Raw genomic sequence first — 18,969 nt, forward strand, 5'->3', positions numbered from 1 at the left:
ACACAAGAAAACGATCGATCGCGGTAATACCGGCAGGAAGATGGCGCACAATGCCCTCGAAAATTACCTAACAAGGATCCACGTCTCGTTGCTTACTTGAGATACACAGGCTGCAGTTTACATCCGTCATGTTTGTGAACATCCTGTTTACAGGAGCTCCTCCATACGGGTCGTATACGTTCTTTTGTTGCGAATAAATTATTATTTGCCCTGAATATTCCGCAGAAAGGAAAGGGAGAAGACAGCCGCAGATAGGCAGGGACCTAGAATACCTTACACAGTAATGTTTGCGTGCATTCTTTACGCTCAATTGAGCGGGCATAAGTTTTCGAGAGAGCCACCGCTCTGCAACACACAGGATGAGTCCGATGGAACAAGGGATGGAATATCTGTACGAGGTAAGGCCAACATCTGTCGGCCCTCACAAATCATTCCACTGTCCTTTACAGATCGCAAACTAGGCACGAGCATGGGGTGACCGCCGATTATTTTCAACTAAAAACTCGTCCGATCGGTCAAGCAGGCCTCGTGATCGTGTCCCTCGACACAGAGACAGTTCTTCTCTCTTTCATCTTTCGCTCTCTGTATCTCTTTGTCTCCTCGCGTGTGACCGGTAGGCACGCCGGCCATTAAGTTCGCAAAGTGAGCGCCGTAATAAACGAGGATTCTTTTAATGGGAGTATAAGTGTCGGCTCGAGGGCGCGAACGAGTTCTGTGAAGAAGACTCTAACACAGGACGAGTTCAACCACCGGGAAATCTGGTAGTAATGAATTTCCAAACAGACTACGGTGTCTATGGTGGTCGTTATACACTGTGTTTCGTAGCTACAAAACCACCCTAAAATGTTTCATTCTTATACAAGTAGTAGGTAAACGATATAACACGACAACACGATATTCAAACATGACATATCTCGTTCCTCATGCACATTCTTTTACATCGACCACAACGTGATAACAATTGGGAGGTTCTGGATAGTTTTATAGGTAAGAAACGGAAAGTATAGTGACGTTGTTTAGGCTGGCAGGCTGAGTAAAGAGACCCATCCAGTTTTCTTAGAAACGAAGATATCCTGAGTAAACAGCTCGGCCGATTGGCTATGAGGCAGCTTGTCTTCGTGTTTGGAAGTCTTCGACGATTTTTGCGACTAGAGGAAAAGTGATCGATCGTTGGAGTGTGGGAATTTTGTCAGGACGCGAGAGAAGGGATTTTACTTTCTTATAAATATTACTTTATTATAAATTTGTTATTCCACTCGCATTATATGTTTGATATTATGTAATATATAAGATGTTAAATCCTAGTCACTTATGGTCGACGGTGTATATTCGTAGAAGCTAATATCGTTTCAAAATAATTCACAAAAAAAACTGATAAATCAGAGATATTCGTATGCATCGAAACACCTCGCTCTATAATACCAATAATATAACATCCTTTGAGATAACATCGATATAAAATATAAAAAGATAATATCTTGGGAGATAGGATCAGGTATACACGATGGACCGGGTGCTGGATCATTCGAATTCCCAAAGTCCCAGCGCCGCTTCTCGACGCTAGAACCTGTCGTCCCCTTGGAGGCAATAGATTCGAGCAGAAGGTCAACATAATCCTCGTACAAATCTGAAGGCTTGTCAAGGGGTTGTTCGTTGAACGTTCGTAGAAGAACGCGAATGGATAGGGTAGTAGCGTGGAAAGAGAAAAAATAAACTAGAATCGCGGGAAGATAAACGCAAGGGAAAATAGAGTGAGGTGAAATATAGAGGTGAAAGGAGGGAGAGGAATTGAAGAGGACCATCGTCCAGGCGATGCTGATAAACAACGTCCGTGGTTTAAAGAGAACCTGATCCGGACAGCGGTCGTTCATTGTCCTGGCGCGGGCTGCACGATGTATTTGGACAGTCAGTTGTTAACGGCAATGAAATCCGCCATTGTGGCACCATTCGCCAGGGACAATTGCCCATTATGGCAGTGACTACCTTCCGTGCTTCGTGTACCATAATTACATTACGCGAGTTGCGCCACTGGCCCCTGTGTGTTAACCTATTGTTGCCACAGATGCGTTCATGGGTGTGCCGCCAGTTTCGATCCCGTGTCTTCGTTGGCTTAATCGATAGGCGGTAGTGGATACATATATGTGTCTCTTTCCACGGAATGCCGAAGATTCGAGATGCTCGATTAAATTTAGGTTAAGTTGAAATGTCGAGAGAAATTTCCTTGGGTTGGATTTTCTCCTGAGAAATTTAGCGAAGAGTATTTCGAAAGTTGGGTTCTATTTGTACAATAGCTTTTACTGCGACAATTTATGCCGAAGACGCTACTAATAGTAAGACAATTTTTTTTAATTTGGGTTCTTTTTACGAGTGAAAGTTGGTACGTCGAAAGTTAGGTAGTAGGATATTCGTTGAAAAGTACTACTTCCTGAAAATTCCTTCAGATATTTCACTCGTGAAAGTTAATACTATTAAAATTAATTCCTAAAACAACAAGCCTGAAACAATACACACAGAAGCTCCTAACAGAACGTCGTTAATAATCAATAGATTTAAGAGAAAAGCTAGTCAACAAATATTAAACAAACAGGAACATAACGTTCTGCATGAAAGGGTTAATGCTTTTGGCTCCGACCAATTCCCTGGAGACGAGAATCAAGGGGAGTCGACACTTTCACTCTGTATCGCTAGAATGGCGAAAGAGAAGAATATCGAAAAGGATGGCCAGGATGAAAAACTTGAATAGTCTACGCCTATGTAGAATGCTGGTGCCAGTCTGTCTGGTCGAGACAGCCTCCCACTCTTCTCGAAAACGCTTTCCGCTCAAAGAAAAGGAAACGTAACGAAGGCCATCTTAAAAATTCCTGGCACCCCGTCGAGAACGACTCCACCCCCAACACGTCTCAGGGATCCCCTTTATTCCCGCCATTTCCCACCGCTCCGACACCTCGACCAGAACTATCAATGAACACTAGGTTTTTATTTTTCTATTCCTCCTGCATTCCGAAAGGATTGCTTCGATCGCTATCTACGATCTGTTTGAAAACACTTCCTCTAATAGCCTGTAAAACACTTTTTATAATATTTGGTTTTAGAAATACTTTCTATATTTTTTATATTTTCTTATATTTTTATTTATTATATTGTATTATACGAAAACCAGAAACTTTTTTACGCTCATACAGTTGCATCCTCAATTAAAAAAATTTTTCAGAATTATTTACTATACATATTTATTACAGCATAATTGTTTTAGCTTTAATTACCCTCATTATTGGTATTTTTGTTTGAAGGTATTTGTTTGAAAATGTATGTTAGGATTTGAATGTATTTGTAGGAGTAAAAAGATATAAAGAAAAGTTCATTCTTTAGAATTCGTAGATTTTAGATGATGTAGAAATGTAGAGTTTGACAATGTTTCGGAAAATAAGAGAATTCATTGAGAAACTCTTCACGGAAGACGAAATCCAGGAACAGGAAAATCAGGAAGAGTGGTTCGCAAGTTTCCCACAAACGGTGCGTCGTTTGTGAGAAACGCCGCTGGTAACCGTACTTCCTATGCCATTCGTAGGTTTTTCCTTTGTATGACCGCGTGGACAATGGACCAACATTTTCAGTATTCGCAACGCTGAATCGACCATTGTTCAACGTGGACAGGTCAACGTGAGTCCGGAACAGCTAGAAACTCTCCTATGGCAACTCGAAAGCAACTGGACCTGATCCATCTTCCCAATGGAAACTTATTATACGGAATTTGTCTTAAAAGTAATGTAAAGTAATGAAAAGTATAACTAGAAATACTGAATACTTATAGAAAATTATATTAGACTGTCACATATCGAATAATCGATTCTATTGTAGCAATTTTCTACATATTTTTTTCGAAAAATATTCTTGTCATTGTATGTTATTTCAAAGCATCCTAGAATTCTCTCTCTCTCTCTCTCTCTCTCTCTCTCTCTCTTTCATACATAATATTAACTCTTTAATAGAATTATAGAGACTCAAACATTTCATATATTACAATCTATTGTTTAAATAACAATGTATATCATATTTCATAACATCCCCAAAAATTTAAATTTCAATTCCCCATTTTATAGGGACATGCTTCCCGTCTCAAACATTCACAGTTATGATAATATGGCTACAAAAGATGCTGTCATCCATTCTTCCATTTGCAGATAGTGGACGTTCGTAAAATAAAAAATTGTGTCATCTGAAATCTCAATTTCAAACGTTAATGATTGTAACAGCGCAGTCACAAAAGATGTGTTCGTCTACTTTTCGAGGTACTATAACCACAACCCTCGGACAAACATTTAAGCCCAACGCATATGTGTCCCCATAAAGTCAAGGGGGTAAGTGCACGCAGCATACGTTCTTATTCACGGTTCGACCGGGCGATTCGCGGTCGGCCAGTTTTCGAAGGGTCCGCAAATTGTTGGTTAGGGCTGAAAGCCAATCGAGGGAGGAGAAAACGAGGTCTCTGGGCGAACCGCGATAAGTGACATTAGTTCGTGATCGTTCGACCAGCGACGTACACGCTGTTTCACCCCTCGTCAGGTCCAGACCGAAAACTTGAAGTATCGATCGTATTTGCTAGTTAAAATACAAAATTCAAATATTTCATAGATGTATCGGTCTTATAAAGTCATTACGGTATTATAAAGGTCATCGTTGATAATGTTTTCGTGTATAAATTTTGAGATGAAAACTTTCTGTTTGTTATATCCGACGTGATGAATTATATTTCACAAAATCCTTGCACGCGTTCACTCTGTTAACAGATGCCCTAGACAAAAGGAAATAATCGTAAATCCTTCACAAATACAAGGTTTAAAGTGAAACTTCTTGCCTCTATGGCTCCTAAATATCAGCTAGTTTTAGAGAATACCGGGTACCCTACTCAAGACGTACTGTACCTTCAAGAATAAATATAATAAACAATACCGAAGGATTATTGTTGTTTTCCAAACAATGACATTTAGTCGAGGCGAAAAAGTCAATTGCTATAAAGATTCTGTTTTCTTCGCTTCGTTTAAGCATAGCGATTATGAACTCGAAGGAGCAATGTAATAAAATTACACGAACGAGGGTCGAGGTCTTCTACGGCAATTGCCGATAAACAATTCGTGCCTCGTGGGAGGTATACGAGATTCGAGCCCATCGCAACGCCTCTTTCGAAAGCTAGTTTAGACAAACACCCTTTTGCTCGCATTCTGTCTCTCTTTTCGTCCTCGCTGTTTCCATCCTGAGCCACGGTTTACGTATGCTGCCAGCGGGGAGTCCCCCAAGGACATCAGCTCCTGCTCCTTCGGCCAAGAAGGAACCGCAACGATCGTAGTAAACCCGCCAAGCAACAAACGAAACTACGATTTCTCCTGTTACCTCCTCTATACTCGTCGTAGAATGTTTCTGACACCCTTTCCCTGCTCTCCGCGTATATGCACGTGTGTACGAACATAGTTTCGAGAGATGATAAGTTACTCGTGGATGATGAAGGGAACGAGTTCGGACCACGAGGTACTTGAGCCTGACTCTAGGAGAGTAGACTGAACCGAATACTAGTTAGATGGTAGTTTTGTCGAGTGCTGCGAAGGGAAGTTTATTAATCTTTGCGAGGAAAGAAAAAGAGGAGGAATTGTTGAACTCTATTCTGTGACAATGCAAAGTTTCGAGTCTTGCTTTTGGTTGTGTAACTTTTTATCTGTTTCTCCATTTAGGGATAGTACACGTTCATAAAACAGAAAATTGCGTCGTCTAAATAATATAAAATATATCGCTGCCATAAATTTCAATGTCAGTTTTAAATGTTCCACGAATAGTATGGCTATTTTTTGGGATGTGACTAAAAGTAATGCAAAAGTTCAATCTGAAAAGTACCCTAAAAAGAATGCGTGCATATTTCGGTTAATTCTCTGACGGAAGAAAAGTATAACTTTAAGAAATACATAATTCTGAAAGTTAGATTTCTGCAATAGAACCCAACAAGAAGCAACAACATGAACCATTTCTTTTTCTTTCCAACCACATTTTGATCTCGCTTGCAAGTTTGTCAACCAAGAAGAAAACAAAAAAGGGAAGAAACGAACAGGTGGCCTTAATCGGCTTACCCTTATCCTTCGGATAAGAGGATCGTTTAAAAAGTTATTACATCCGTAGATGGCAGGACATGTTTGCAAAAAAACAGGGACATTAACCGAGCTTGCGGAATTCACGGATGGAGGGCAATTTTGATGCGAGGCGGTGCTTCAACTAGCCTTTCTTCAAGAATTCTAGCAACTAGTCGTTCCACCAATTACTTCATAATGTCGACACCAGAACAGCAAGAATTCGCAAGGAAAAAAAGCACGCGTACTTCGCGAGGTAGCAATACCACGCCCCTATTTTTCCCGCATCCGCCACGAATACGAAGAACGAACAGCTTCCTCCGTTTCGTGCTCGTTCGAGTTTCAAGTTTTTTGACATTTCGACACCTGCCTTCCAGTTGTTCCGGAACGACGCGTGAAATGCTGTTTTTTCTATCCTGGTAAGGATTGGAGTGGATAAAGGGCGCGTTTTGTCCGTGGAATATTCGAATTCTTAAGAAGCCACACACGATCGATTTCATAAATCGAAAAGAAAAGAAAAATAACGATTAGACTATGTTTTCTTTTTTCGTCATTCTTGCATAAAAGAACGAACAAAACGAAATTGCTAAAGTATCTTGATCGATCACTGAATACTATTATCCAATTACGATCAAGCTACACGCACCTTTAGGACGCGTCATGGACGCGTGATCCGACCTAAACGCGTATCAAACGCATTTCACTTCGCGGAGCTGCTTTATTTATATTAAGTCGTCCATTGTGAACGTCGCTTTCATTGAATAAATGCCATTGAATCGTAATCTTGGTAGCGGGCGATACGGAATGGAAATAGAAGGAGGATCGTTCCTAAGCCTCGTGTGGAGCTGTCGAGCAAACAATGCGATCTACGCACAAATCGATCGCCATGGATGAAAGATACATCGATCCTCGGCCGATCTGTCCTTTTCCATTCTCTCAATGGGCCTCCTAGCGTAGCTCAAAGGTCGAAAATAAAAGACTGTCGCGGAACACTTTGAAAAGAAACGCCGCCACATAAATGTATTATATATTTATGCCACGTCCCCGTGGATACCTGGCATTGTGCCTTGACTGTCTCTAACCTTCTCCCTTTATTCTCCTTCTCTCTCTCCCTCTCTCTCTACCTTCTCTCTGAACGATCTCCACCATTCCTGACACCCTGTCGCCCCTTTTGTTTCGTGGATGATTTCACTCGTGTGGGACACCTTCGTAAGATAAGCCAGACAATGGCTGGTTTCTCGTCTAAGGAAGACAGTATCGCGATCTCATCTCATCCGATCGAAGAGCCCAGAAAGAAATCTCCACAACGTTCGTCGCGCTCTAGTCTCTTATTTTTTAGGATTATTCTAACCCAATGAACGTTGAGATCGCTAGTGCGATGATCTAACGTTTCGCGATGATTTTCAAGCCGATCGAAAGTCTCGGGTACTTTGCAGCTGGATCATGTTTCAATTTCTAGAATTCTTATATGAAATTTCAATTAATAATTTTTTTAACAAGGTCTATATTCGAAACCTTTACAAACTTGCCCTCCTTCCAAAAGATAGTTAGGCCAGAATTTTTTACTCTACCCATATAGAATTTTAATTTCCAAACTTCGCGAGGTCTACAATTCAATTTCCATAGCATCTATAGAAAATTCTAATTTCCAAAGGCGTGAAAATGGGGTATAAGGGTTATATAGCTACGTATGTATTTAAAATCAATCGGTCCCAAATTCAATGACCCCACTCGAAATCTCGCGCAACCACTTGCACATCCCATAAAGTACACCCATTTACGCTCGAACGGAAGAAGCTCCACCATCCAGAAGATACGTGGCTCTCGAGTTCGTTATTAGCTGGTCCCTGGGCCGTTAATCCTTTCGAGCGTCCTACGCTCGCCTAGCAACGCTTTCACGCTCGAGCCGCCGCGCGAGAGTTTCCGAACGGTGCAAACGCTCGAACGACGAAGAAGCGTCCGTGGTGCACGTGAAGAGGACACATCCTCGATGTAACAATCTGTATATGAATACGCCATTTTTTGCCATCGATACATGATACTTTCTTGAATCAGAAGGGCTTCGTAAAAAAAGAGAAGATGAAGAGGAAGAGGCGAGATCGAGGCCAGTGGACCATAGATCCCACGAGAGTGGCAACGCTTGGAAACCAAAGGAGGGCCGCTTGCAACCGCGTATACTTCCTTTTGAAACTGATTGGAATGGAAAAGGACACGGACGAGGGGTTGTTTGGCTCGTTACCAGACTCGAGGAAGGGGTTAGATGTACCCTTCCTACGATCAAAGCCAGATAACATCTACCCGATACATTGTACCGGCTCATCAGCTACCTACGGCGCTTCCATCGCGCCTCCCGATCCTCCTATTTGTGAATCAAACTAGTCCATGAACCTATTAAATATTATACTTCCTCCAGAATATGGCTTCTTATGATATAGTAGAGTTATTTAGGTCAGTTAAGCTTCACCGTCTTACAACTCCATCTTAAAGTTTGCACCGAATGATCAAATTTGTTGTGTTCTATGAGACATTGTTATTTTGTAACGTAACAACGAAAGAACAGGAAAATATCGTGCAATTTAGGATCCAATAAGAAAAAATATGAAAAAACGAGCAAACTTTTCAAACGATCCTGTCCAACTGTAACTCGTAACAACAAATGTAAACTAACAAATGTAGCTCGTATAAAAATTGTTCACAATCGAATGTAGCGAATTAATTCGACTGAGATAATCCTATCATATCCTAGTGAAGGATATTTCGTCCTGGCCACCGTGAGAATTTCGACGTCTAAGATGAAAATAATACCTAATGGCTTCTATGATCTTTGATCGTAGATAGATTTAGGGTACTCGGATGTTGAGTCTTTATCTTGTCAGATTTATGCCTTCTTGCACTTTTTTTGTAATTTTATACTTTTGTATATGAGTTATTGTTAGATCGCCCTAATATTCTTTTAAAAGATCTATATAATATGTATCACCCTAATATTCTTTTAAAAAATTTATATAGTATATATCGCCCTAATATTCTTCTAAGAACGAAAGATGCAAATTTGCTACTCGAGATAGTCCTCGAGTGTATCAAAAAACTCATCGAGTGCTTCAAGTACCTGAAGAGACCCGAGGGGTCACTATAATCGTGGTTCACAATCCAGCAACTGACCCCGAGGATCCACTTGGATCTAGATACATCGGAAAAAAGGAAGAAAGGAGACGGAAGAATAGGAAGATCAGGTTAGATTTTAATTACAAATCCGGCTACAAAGAGATCAGCGTTTTTTGCCGGACAGCAGAGAAAAGCTAGGATTCTTCAGGAGGATAGTTCGCAAGAATATCGCGACTATCGAAGCGTGGTTCCTTCTAGACCAGGAGCCAGATGGCGATCTACGATGGGGCTCACTTTAGGCTTCGCTCACGCGTGATCTTTCGATGTATATACATATCTCGAATCTTCTTTTCTTTTTTCATCCCCCGGGATCATCGAAGTAGACTGGTCCATAGACAAGCGGAGGATCAGAAAGGTAACTTCCCGCTCTCACCCTTCCACGTTATGTTTCCAAAACATCTAATATCTCGCGCTCGAGCAGCTCGCTTGAATACCAAAGATACGGTTCCACTCGCTTTTCTTCTTCTCGGGAGCCGTATAATCGGCGCATCCCTCGTGCAACGATACAGTTTATTTCTTTTCTTTCTCCATCTTTCTTCGTCCTCTTTCTTCGAGTCTCGGTTTAGGATTACGGTTAGGTTCGCGGATGTTACGCGTGCATGCGACTCAAGGCCCATCGGCGAGGCCGATTGGCAGGCGTGAAGAATTCCATACAATGCTACCCCGAAAAATACTGTCGATCGGCTCGCGTCCATAATGGACGACAAACGAGATCCTGCTGAATCAGCCATTAAGCCGCGGCGAATGCGCGGACCCGATTTTTACTGCGCCATTTATGGCCCTGGTCGGCAATTTTTGAAACGTACGCCACGTCCGCCAAATGAAGATGAAAATAGAGTTCGCTCTTGGCCCTCTAAGCTCTGAAACGGTCTGACCCTCGTCCCCATGCGGCTCTCTTCTCTCGTTATTCGCCGACAGACTCTACAGAACTGAATAAAGATCTTCGGTCCAAGGAGCGCTCGATGGGTATTGATATTGCCAATAGTTCTCGCGTTGGCTGATTAAAAATCGTTAGTTCGGATTTGGTTCCACTTTTTTACGTTTTACGATGTATTTAATCCTTTACACCATGAACATTTTTATCATACAATGTTGAAACTTTGCGAAATTATAACTCCGCCTTCGACAAGAAAAAATAATCTTACTATGTATTAATTTACAAATATCTAAGATTTTTTATTTTCTTGCTCTTTCTTATCGATGAAATCAGCGCAAGAAATAATTATGCCAAATCACAGATTGGTCCGAAATTAATACGATGCGATATACCTTGATTCAAATAATCAAACTCTATCAATTTAACACCCGAGTCCTCGGTAACCCTTCCAAGAAACCGTCGAAAATCCCGCCAAGCGAAAACCCTCAACGCGCCTCGAATCCACTTAGCTGGTCGCCTAATCCCGCGTTCCACTTGTTCGCCCACCATGATCCCAGGCCCAAATACGAATCAATCGCTACCGTTTTGCTTTCGTTACAATCCTCCTCTTTCTCTCATCCGCTATTCATGTCGTATATGACAGAGAAGAGAACGTAAGAAAAAATAATAATATAAAGATACAAAGAGTAAAAAGAAACATTCTGAAGGTGGACCATGGTCGAGCAGGAGGGCGTAAAACACACGCGCGTTCCTACGTGCACCGGTCACAGGGCTGTGCATTCCGATGTCCGAAGTAATATGTAGTTGGACGGGTTCCCGCGTTGGCTTTTCTATTTTTACACCGGCACGCAGACCGTCGACGCTCGTCGAGGTAGGTGCCTCCACTCTCACCTCTCTTCACGATGGGTGTATATGGGTGTCCACGGACACGTGAACGCCCAGAGATGGTTACGGCTGGACCGTGTTTCGAGGCAGACAGCCTGGTGCCTGCGTTCCCCTGCTGGGCCACGGCCACGGAGGGCTGGCCGAGCTCTCGCGGCCCTTCCAACCCTCTGGCTCCCATGCAACCTTGTGTACCGAGTCGTACGCACTGTCGAGCTTGATATCGAGATTGTTTAACCAGCTGGAAAACTCAATTTGGAAAATCCTTGATGAATCCTCGCGATAAGATTCGTTGCCTCACCTATTTCTTTCTTTTTGATTGAGCAGAAGCGATACAGGTATTAAGAGGAGGGTAGCAGGAATATTCTTTTGTTAATTTATAGAGAAGGTTCTTAGTGGAACTTTTGATTAATACGTGAAGTAGGTGTAGTTAAAATAAATGTCGCGGTTAATAGAGAGATAGATGCATACTTGTGTCAAAAATTTGAATTGGATGGATATTGTGGAAGAATGATTCAGATAGTAGACAATTTTTAAGCAAAGCTTGAGTCGATTAATGTAAGGATCAATATAATTGTTGAAAATTTATAGAGAAATTATGAAATTTGTGAAAAAGAATATATAACGAATATTGTGATATATAGTAATGGAGCAAAAAATTTTTAAATAAATATTACGATGAACTAGTAACATAACGTACAGGGAAAGTCGAGCCGATTAATGTAAATATTGAAAAAATTTAAAAAATTTAATATAAATGGTGTAGATATATGTATCGAAGCATTAAGGTAAATGCTACAATGAATTAAAGGGATAATATACTCAAAACTTGGGTCTCGTTTCCTGTATATACTACAGTCAACTTGTTCGGATCTATGGTGGGTTAAACCATACAATTCCGACAGTTCGACAGAGGAATCAGTGAGCTACCGGTCACTCTGTTGTTGCTCGTCCCTCTTGATGCCATTATAATAACAGTGTTCCACCCTCGACGGCCGAGAATGGTAAAAGAAAACGATAAAGCGGGACTCGATGTCCTGCGCCAGACTACGTAAACATTCCCTTTCTTCGATCGAACATATACGAAGAATCAGAGGAAAAAGGTATTGAGGTAAGAATGTAACGAGCAGGATCATCGAAGTGGTCGAACCAACTCGTGCAAGCATTTTAAGAAGTCAATAAATGGATAGAAAAATATTTTGTGTCTCCTCTCTTCCTTTTAGTATAAACGTCCTGTGTAACGAGGAAACACACGTGCAGAAACACAGCGGCCTACTTCGTTTATTTATACATATTTTTTTAAATATATAATATCGAATATCCTATTCAGAGAAACATGAATATCGCGAAACGGTATTATCGACTTAATTCGCTCCAATCTAATTCCTTCTCCATAGATAGATAACGTAGCGCAACCAGTACACAGAAACTCCTATAGAACAATATTCCTATACACAGGAACGGACGTGTAATGCTTTCTGAATGGACTTAAAGATAAGCACCGACCATTGTGGAATTAATACAAAATAATATCAAAGTACAGCAGCTCGTGAAAGTATCTGGACACTTGTAGACAATTTTATCTATTGCGCGTGTTATATAAAGCATTTTTCATGCATTATAATAACAATTGATCGATATGGTCACATTGGTAAAATTTGAAATCGATCCGGAAATGTATATAGGAATTATATTCTTATAGAGATATTTATTGCAAATCTATATTTAGTAAACAATTAGTATACAGTATCAATAACAATCTTAAGCAGATGATAGACGTTACATATGATCTTATTGAATATTAATGCTCGTTGATAATAGATATTTGATTGTTTAAATATCTCTGTGATCTGTTTAGTTTAGTTTCAAAATCTACCGATATGATCAGATGACAGTCAAGTGTCATTAGACGTTACAATGAAATTTCAAAATGTTCCGTACAACGCTCATAATATATTCATGAAAGGTGTCAAATGGTACAAACGTCTAAATACTTTTGTGAGCCACTGTACACAAATAAAGTATAAAAATAACTAATCTATCAACTTCTTCAGAAGCGCGACACACAAAGAGAAACGATATTTCTCTATTTCCAAAGAAATTCGTACGATCACCCCTTTCGCGCGGGGGAATCGTTGAAAAGAGACAATAAAGCTCGAAACTCGCACTTTCGAGTGGCACAATGCGTTTCAAACAGATGGTAGCACGGTTTAATTATCGAATCACGCGGTTGGTATCTTGAAGCATTCCCCTCAGGAGCAAAGGTCAGGTACGCGTCCGGCCTCTCTTTACCACGGAAAAGGATCATAGACAATGATAACCGTTCCGATGGCCGGCTATAACGTGCATCCGTATAATAATACGTTAACCGTTAAGCCGACTGTCCTCTCAATTCCGGGGTCTGTGTGGTCCGCCATTGAGTCTTAACTCTTTGATGCATCGTGCGCGCATATTCATTCGCTCTCGCTTCGCACAATACCCATAGTGTCCATACACGGCATTGTATGACCCGTGCGCCGAGCGTTAAACTCTCTGACACACACGTACACAATCGTACAGTACCTACATACACACTTAGAGAAAAGCGTACAGATACGTTTATAGAGAAAGAAAAGTAAAGAGAGACAGAGATACGTGTAAGGGTCTTCGTGCCTTTAGAATGCTTCGAATAATTCATCCTGATTGACTCGGGCTCGTCCGTGAGGGGCCAAAGTTTGTTTAATTTTTTAGGAAATCGGTTTTCTGTGGATAAGGATTGTATGAAAAGCTGGAAGCCCGGTTGGATTTAGTGACAAATGTGTATTTCTTTATTCCTTTTGGTATTCTTAATAATAGATATATTTCACTAGAGAAGCAAGTAATCACGTATACTTCTCTGATGAATAGATATACTTTTTTGGATAATTTATTTTCTTGTTTCGAAAATATGAGAAATATCTTCTTATAATATTTCAACAAATTTTATTTCTCTCCGTTGATAGGATTAAGGATTTAAAAACTAGTCCCACATTCACCATGAAAATTCATCCCGCTACAATTCTGTCAAATATACCAAATACACTTTGCTCTTTTCTTCATATAAATTGACGAAGAATGGTCGGCGACGACTCGACCAAAGGAATCGTAACAGTTTCCGAGGATGCAATTTCACGATGATTGAAAGGCGTTCGGAGACACGTAATAAGCGGCACTATCGATAATGAGATTCCAGCTAGACGGTCGTCGACACTATTCCGTCGACATTATTCCATTCCGCGTAACGTGAATTAACGAGACGTCATTGTCGCCTAGCATTTTCTCGGTCGACGATGAAAAATGAGATGCGTCTTCGGCCACTGAGAGCAACGTAGCTGCTTTCCGAGGCCGACGACGGACCACCGGACATGATTTTCCGGATATTAATGATGCGAGGTTCCGGGCCATCGAGCACCAGCGACGCTCCTGCAAATCGTTCACCCTCCTTGTACACTGCTGTTTCCAATTTGCTGGAACTTAGCCGGATAATGACATGTTTCTACCAGTCATTTCCGTTATGGATGCCGCGTCCCGTGCTTCGTCGACGATGTTCTTTGTACCTCGTTTTTTCTGCCACATTGATGAAACGTTAGTTGAAAGAGAAAATAGAAAATTTACATAGGGGGTATGCTTGTAAGATATTCGTTTAATAGATTCTTTCCTTTTTATTTGAAGGTGTGCGAGATGTTTAGGCAGCTGGTGATGGTTATTGGTTTTAGTGAACGTTCGAAAAATTGAAAAATTAGTTTCTTCTTAATTTTTCGTTTTAAAGTCGATTTGAAAGTTACCTAAATCAATCTTAGCTACTCATCATTGTGACAGTATACCGAAATTTAAATTCACTTTAATATCTGTTACAGGTACAATCTGACTTTGATGAATTCATACCAGGAGTTGATATCGCGTCGACGGCTCAAAGGTAATTTACTTCAAACAACTTTAACTTTAGTCCTAAGTCATTTTATTCAAGTGATTAATTAATCTAAATTGTAACTTTAATTTATATTTATTATCGTTGCTATGAGCACTAGTCCTGGTATAATTATTTTCCGTTGAGAAGAAAAAATGAAATTTCGTATTTACCGCAAAATTATAGCTCTTTTAAAAATTCTTCTACGTCGTTAACACGTTTGGAAATATATCTTCACATGTTGTCTTTATTATCCACTTTCCATTTCCCTGAGAATTGATTTGTTAGACTAGACGTAAAAGCTGTCTTATCTCCAAAGGCTTCCAGCAGACAGCGCCGCATTAGACGCTTATCTCCTTCGTTAGCTGAAAGCATTTTACAACATGTTTTCAACGTTTTACGACCGAATCGATATTCGAAATTAGTCGCTTCCGTCGATTCACAGAAACCATAAAATCTCCGCCGATTAAATCTCATTTTAGACACGTTAGTTATATTATCAATCCCATTCAGTTGCCTACATCCCATCTCATCCCACAACACCATAAAATTCTCTTTTAAACCTAATAGTAAGAACCCTTTTCATCAGACTAATCACCTTACTACTCAAACGAAATAAAGCGAGAATATTTCTAACGTTAATAGAACAACCAGTGATATTTACATAAAAAACAATGAAATATATTATTGTTATGTTTTCTAATAGATGATCCACATTTATAGCCTGATGATTCCATAGAAGAGTATGTACTAAACTATATTGCTAAGACACGTGTTGCTAAGTACTAATTTACCGTCAACTTGCACACTTTGACAATATATATATATCGTTATATCGTTATTCTCGAATCTATCAAAATATCCAAATGTCTATGGACGGTGTGAACTGTGGTACACAACAATGGCCACCTGTTCCAACACGAACCTCCGCTTCCTTCTTCCTCCATTCATCGTGAAAGATCAATGCTCGCGAACCAACAAATAATATCATCTTCACTCGTCTAATCCTCACTTTACACGTTCGGTTAACCAAGTCGGCAACCGACTTCTTCACCAGGTTGTATCGATGCTGTGGAGTCTTTCGCGAGCACTTGGCCCTGAATAGCAGTTACAGGGAAACAATGTCCTCCGGAGTACCATTACGAAGGGGTTGCGCGATCTTCCCTTCCGAACGAGTAATTTTTCTCTATGGCATAGCACGAGGTGGATCTTAATCCTGGCGAAAAGCGTACGAAAGAAAACGAGATTCGTAGAGTGAGGATGAGGGGGGGGGGACTTAAAACTTCAAACCGGACACCGGTGGATGTGTTTCGGACAACACGTACACGGTTTGGCGCGTTCTGAAAGGCGGCGCGTCGCAGCCTCGCGTCCCTTCGCGATTTCACCCCGATTCTAATGCAAATCGGGGTCAGTTATGACGATACCCCGAAGTCCCCATTGAAATAACATTAATCTACTGTGGCAGCGAACGCGCCGCACGGTTGCCACGTTCGATTATGCCTGGGTCTGACTACCTTCTCTTCTCGTTGCCTTCAGACGAAAGTCTTCGTCAATGGATCGAACCCCTCTCTTTCTCTGTGTATTTTTTTACTTCTTTTTCTTTCTTCCTCTCCTCCGACGTCATTGTCACTTGGGTGCGAGCCCCTAGCATACATTATTTCTTCCGTTCTTCCGTCGCGGAAAATGGACCGACGTTAGACTCTGTTTTTATTCCTTTTTTCTTTTTTCTTTCTTAGATAGCAGAGGGTTCTATGTAGAGGGTTTAGAGAAGAGGGAGAATGCTCGATGAGAAGTTTAGAAGATGCCTCTGACGAGTTCTACTCTCTTGACGTTCAATGGGGCCTTGCATGGTGAATGACAGGTTTGTGGAGTTATGAAGTTACGTTCAGTGGTGGTAGGAGGTGGGATCGTGCGTGGAATCGTGGAGCGATTCTTCTGTCGCTATGGCGTTCACTATTTTATGCAGACGTGTGCTTTCATTTTGCATAGTTCTTTCATTTTGTCATAGTCTGTGATCCTAATATCATATTGCACGTGAAAAAGGATTCATAACAAGCCACAAACTGATGAAATTAGTAATAACCAACGTTATCGATAAGAACCTACGTTATGTTTCTTCCGCCAAACCTAATAGCTTCCACGTTTTGACACTTTTCCATTATTATCGCGTCTCTTCCGCAACGCTGCGTGTTTCCAAAAATAGGCGCGTGCAAACGCAACTCGTTCGTATCGAACCTCAATCACGTGCCTACTTTCTGCGCGTTCGATAGACGGAATACGTTCAAAGACGATCACCGAATTCGCGGCGCCGCGTTGTCAGGCGCACGCGCGCGCACGTCGAAACACTAACGCGGCAAAAACGGCTAAGTGGAATTTATTGCGGTCTCGACAGGTCGCGGCACTGCCAGTGTTATGTTATGCACGGCCGGACACGTGTAACGTGTATGCGTGTGGTGCAGGTATGTGTCCACGCGCATCCCATACAGACACACGTGGGCGTCGGACGCGGCTTCGTGTTCCCGTGTGATTTACACGGTTTCCGTCGTAACTCTTAGCGGACCATAAAACCGAATTAATCGTTCGAAAACGGCCCGCGGCTACGAGGGCCTCCCGCGAATAAAATCGACCCGAGTGCGCACCATCGTCGCACAATTCCTTTCCACCTTCTTTCGTTCGCTCATTCGCAATTCCCGCTTCACCTCGTGTTCGATCTCCTTTTTCCTCTGCCGTCCGCCTCTCCCCCCTGTCGTCTTCCATCCACGCGAGAATATTTATGCGGGCCCCGTTCACCTTTCCCTCCACGACGTCTCTCATTTTCTGCCTTTTCTCGCGGGTGAATAGCGCGAACGGTTCATTTCTCCGGCTGCGTTCGCTTTTTCTTCCTATTCCTTCTCTTCCCTTCTTGCTCGCTCGAGAACGTGGAGCCACGCACAGAAAAGAATACATTATCGCTCGTGTCGCGTTTTAACGTTCGCCAGGATTCCTTCTGTCAGCCCATTCGACCAAGATCGAGTTAACGAAGCGGGTTTTCTTCGTCGTTTCCAACGACCGAGCTGATTTTGTTTGATCGAAACACTAAAGGGGTTGCGGAAAGAAAAAAAAAAGAATAACGTGTATCGAGAAGGGTTAGCTAAGCTGAAAGTTTCACACGGATCGGGAAAAAAGGGGTAACGATTTCTTCACCTGCTCCTGGTCTTCGAGTGACCGTTGTTAAGGGGCTTTTCTGCGTGGAAACGAAGGGGTCCCGCGCATGGATCGCGATTCCAAAGGGCTGACGCCACGTCGAACCCTTTAACCCTCGCGAGAATACACGCGTGCGGCCGACCTTCGGCTGGATTTCGTTTCGAAGGAAATTTGGGAAAAGCTTCTGTTAAACGACAGATGCGTACGGGGATTATTGTCGAAACCCGGTTAACGGATACCGAGTTTTTTTTTAGCTACGACGTTCGCGTCGTTCTTTTCGTTGGGTTATAGTTGTATATGTGTTTGAATTTTACGCCAACGGTCGCGTTTTCTTGGCTGAAAGATATATCGAAGATATATTTTGAAATTTCACGCAACGCGGATTTAAAAATAAAATCGTTCGTGTATTATAGTTTGATAATTCAAAAATATAACTCACGAAGTAATAAATAACTGAGTGAATCGCAATCAATTTAACCTTCGCCGTTCAAGTTTTGAGTTAGATGAAAGGAATTCTAGAAGAATCATCGACCTAAAACATACAACTACGATCGGATGCCTCGAGTTCTCCGGAAGTGAAGACGTGAGAAGTTTGCCACGTTTTCCTCGCGTTCCAAGGCGTATAATACCAGTCACCTTCAACGAAGTCTGGTGTTCTTTCTCAGCCTCTACACGGCCGTAAACCCTCGAACGCGTCGAAAGTTGAAAGTGAAATAGTTTAGTGGCGCGCGAGCCAAAGGGCCCTGACAAAGCAACGTTCCTCTATATTCTATCGGGTGTCCCGGCGAAAAAGCGAGATCACCGACGTGCTGGCTCGTAAACTATGC

General features: G+C 41.6%; 2 protein-coding genes across 3 annotated transcripts in view; one reads left to right on the top strand and one right to left on the bottom strand.

Annotated features, from left to right (window-relative positions):
* The window catches only part of LOC126917944 (A-kinase anchor protein 17A), a 201,638-nt gene that overhangs the window by 124,820 nt on the left and 57,849 nt on the right, over positions 1-18,969 (bottom strand). The gene's annotated exons all lie outside the window — the stretch shown is intronic.
* Positions 1-18,969, top strand: part of LOC126917951 (transcription factor Sox-19b-like) — a 131,927-nt gene that overhangs the window by 49,189 nt on the left and 63,769 nt on the right. Inside the window, exons 2-3 of one of the 2 annotated variants that reach the window (XM_050725435.1) lie at positions 14,910-14,968; positions 16,696-16,820. The gene's annotated coding sequence lies outside the window, so the exon portion shown is untranslated. The remainder of the gene's footprint in view (positions 1-14,909; positions 14,969-16,695; positions 16,821-18,969) is intronic. The other variant, XM_050725434.1, reaches the window with a different exon arrangement.

This window comes from Bombus affinis, chromosome 6 (assembly GCF_024516045.1).
Source record: "Bombus affinis isolate iyBomAffi1 chromosome 6, iyBomAffi1.2, whole genome shotgun sequence".
NCBI lineage: Eukaryota > Metazoa > Arthropoda > Insecta > Hymenoptera > Apidae > Bombus > Bombus affinis.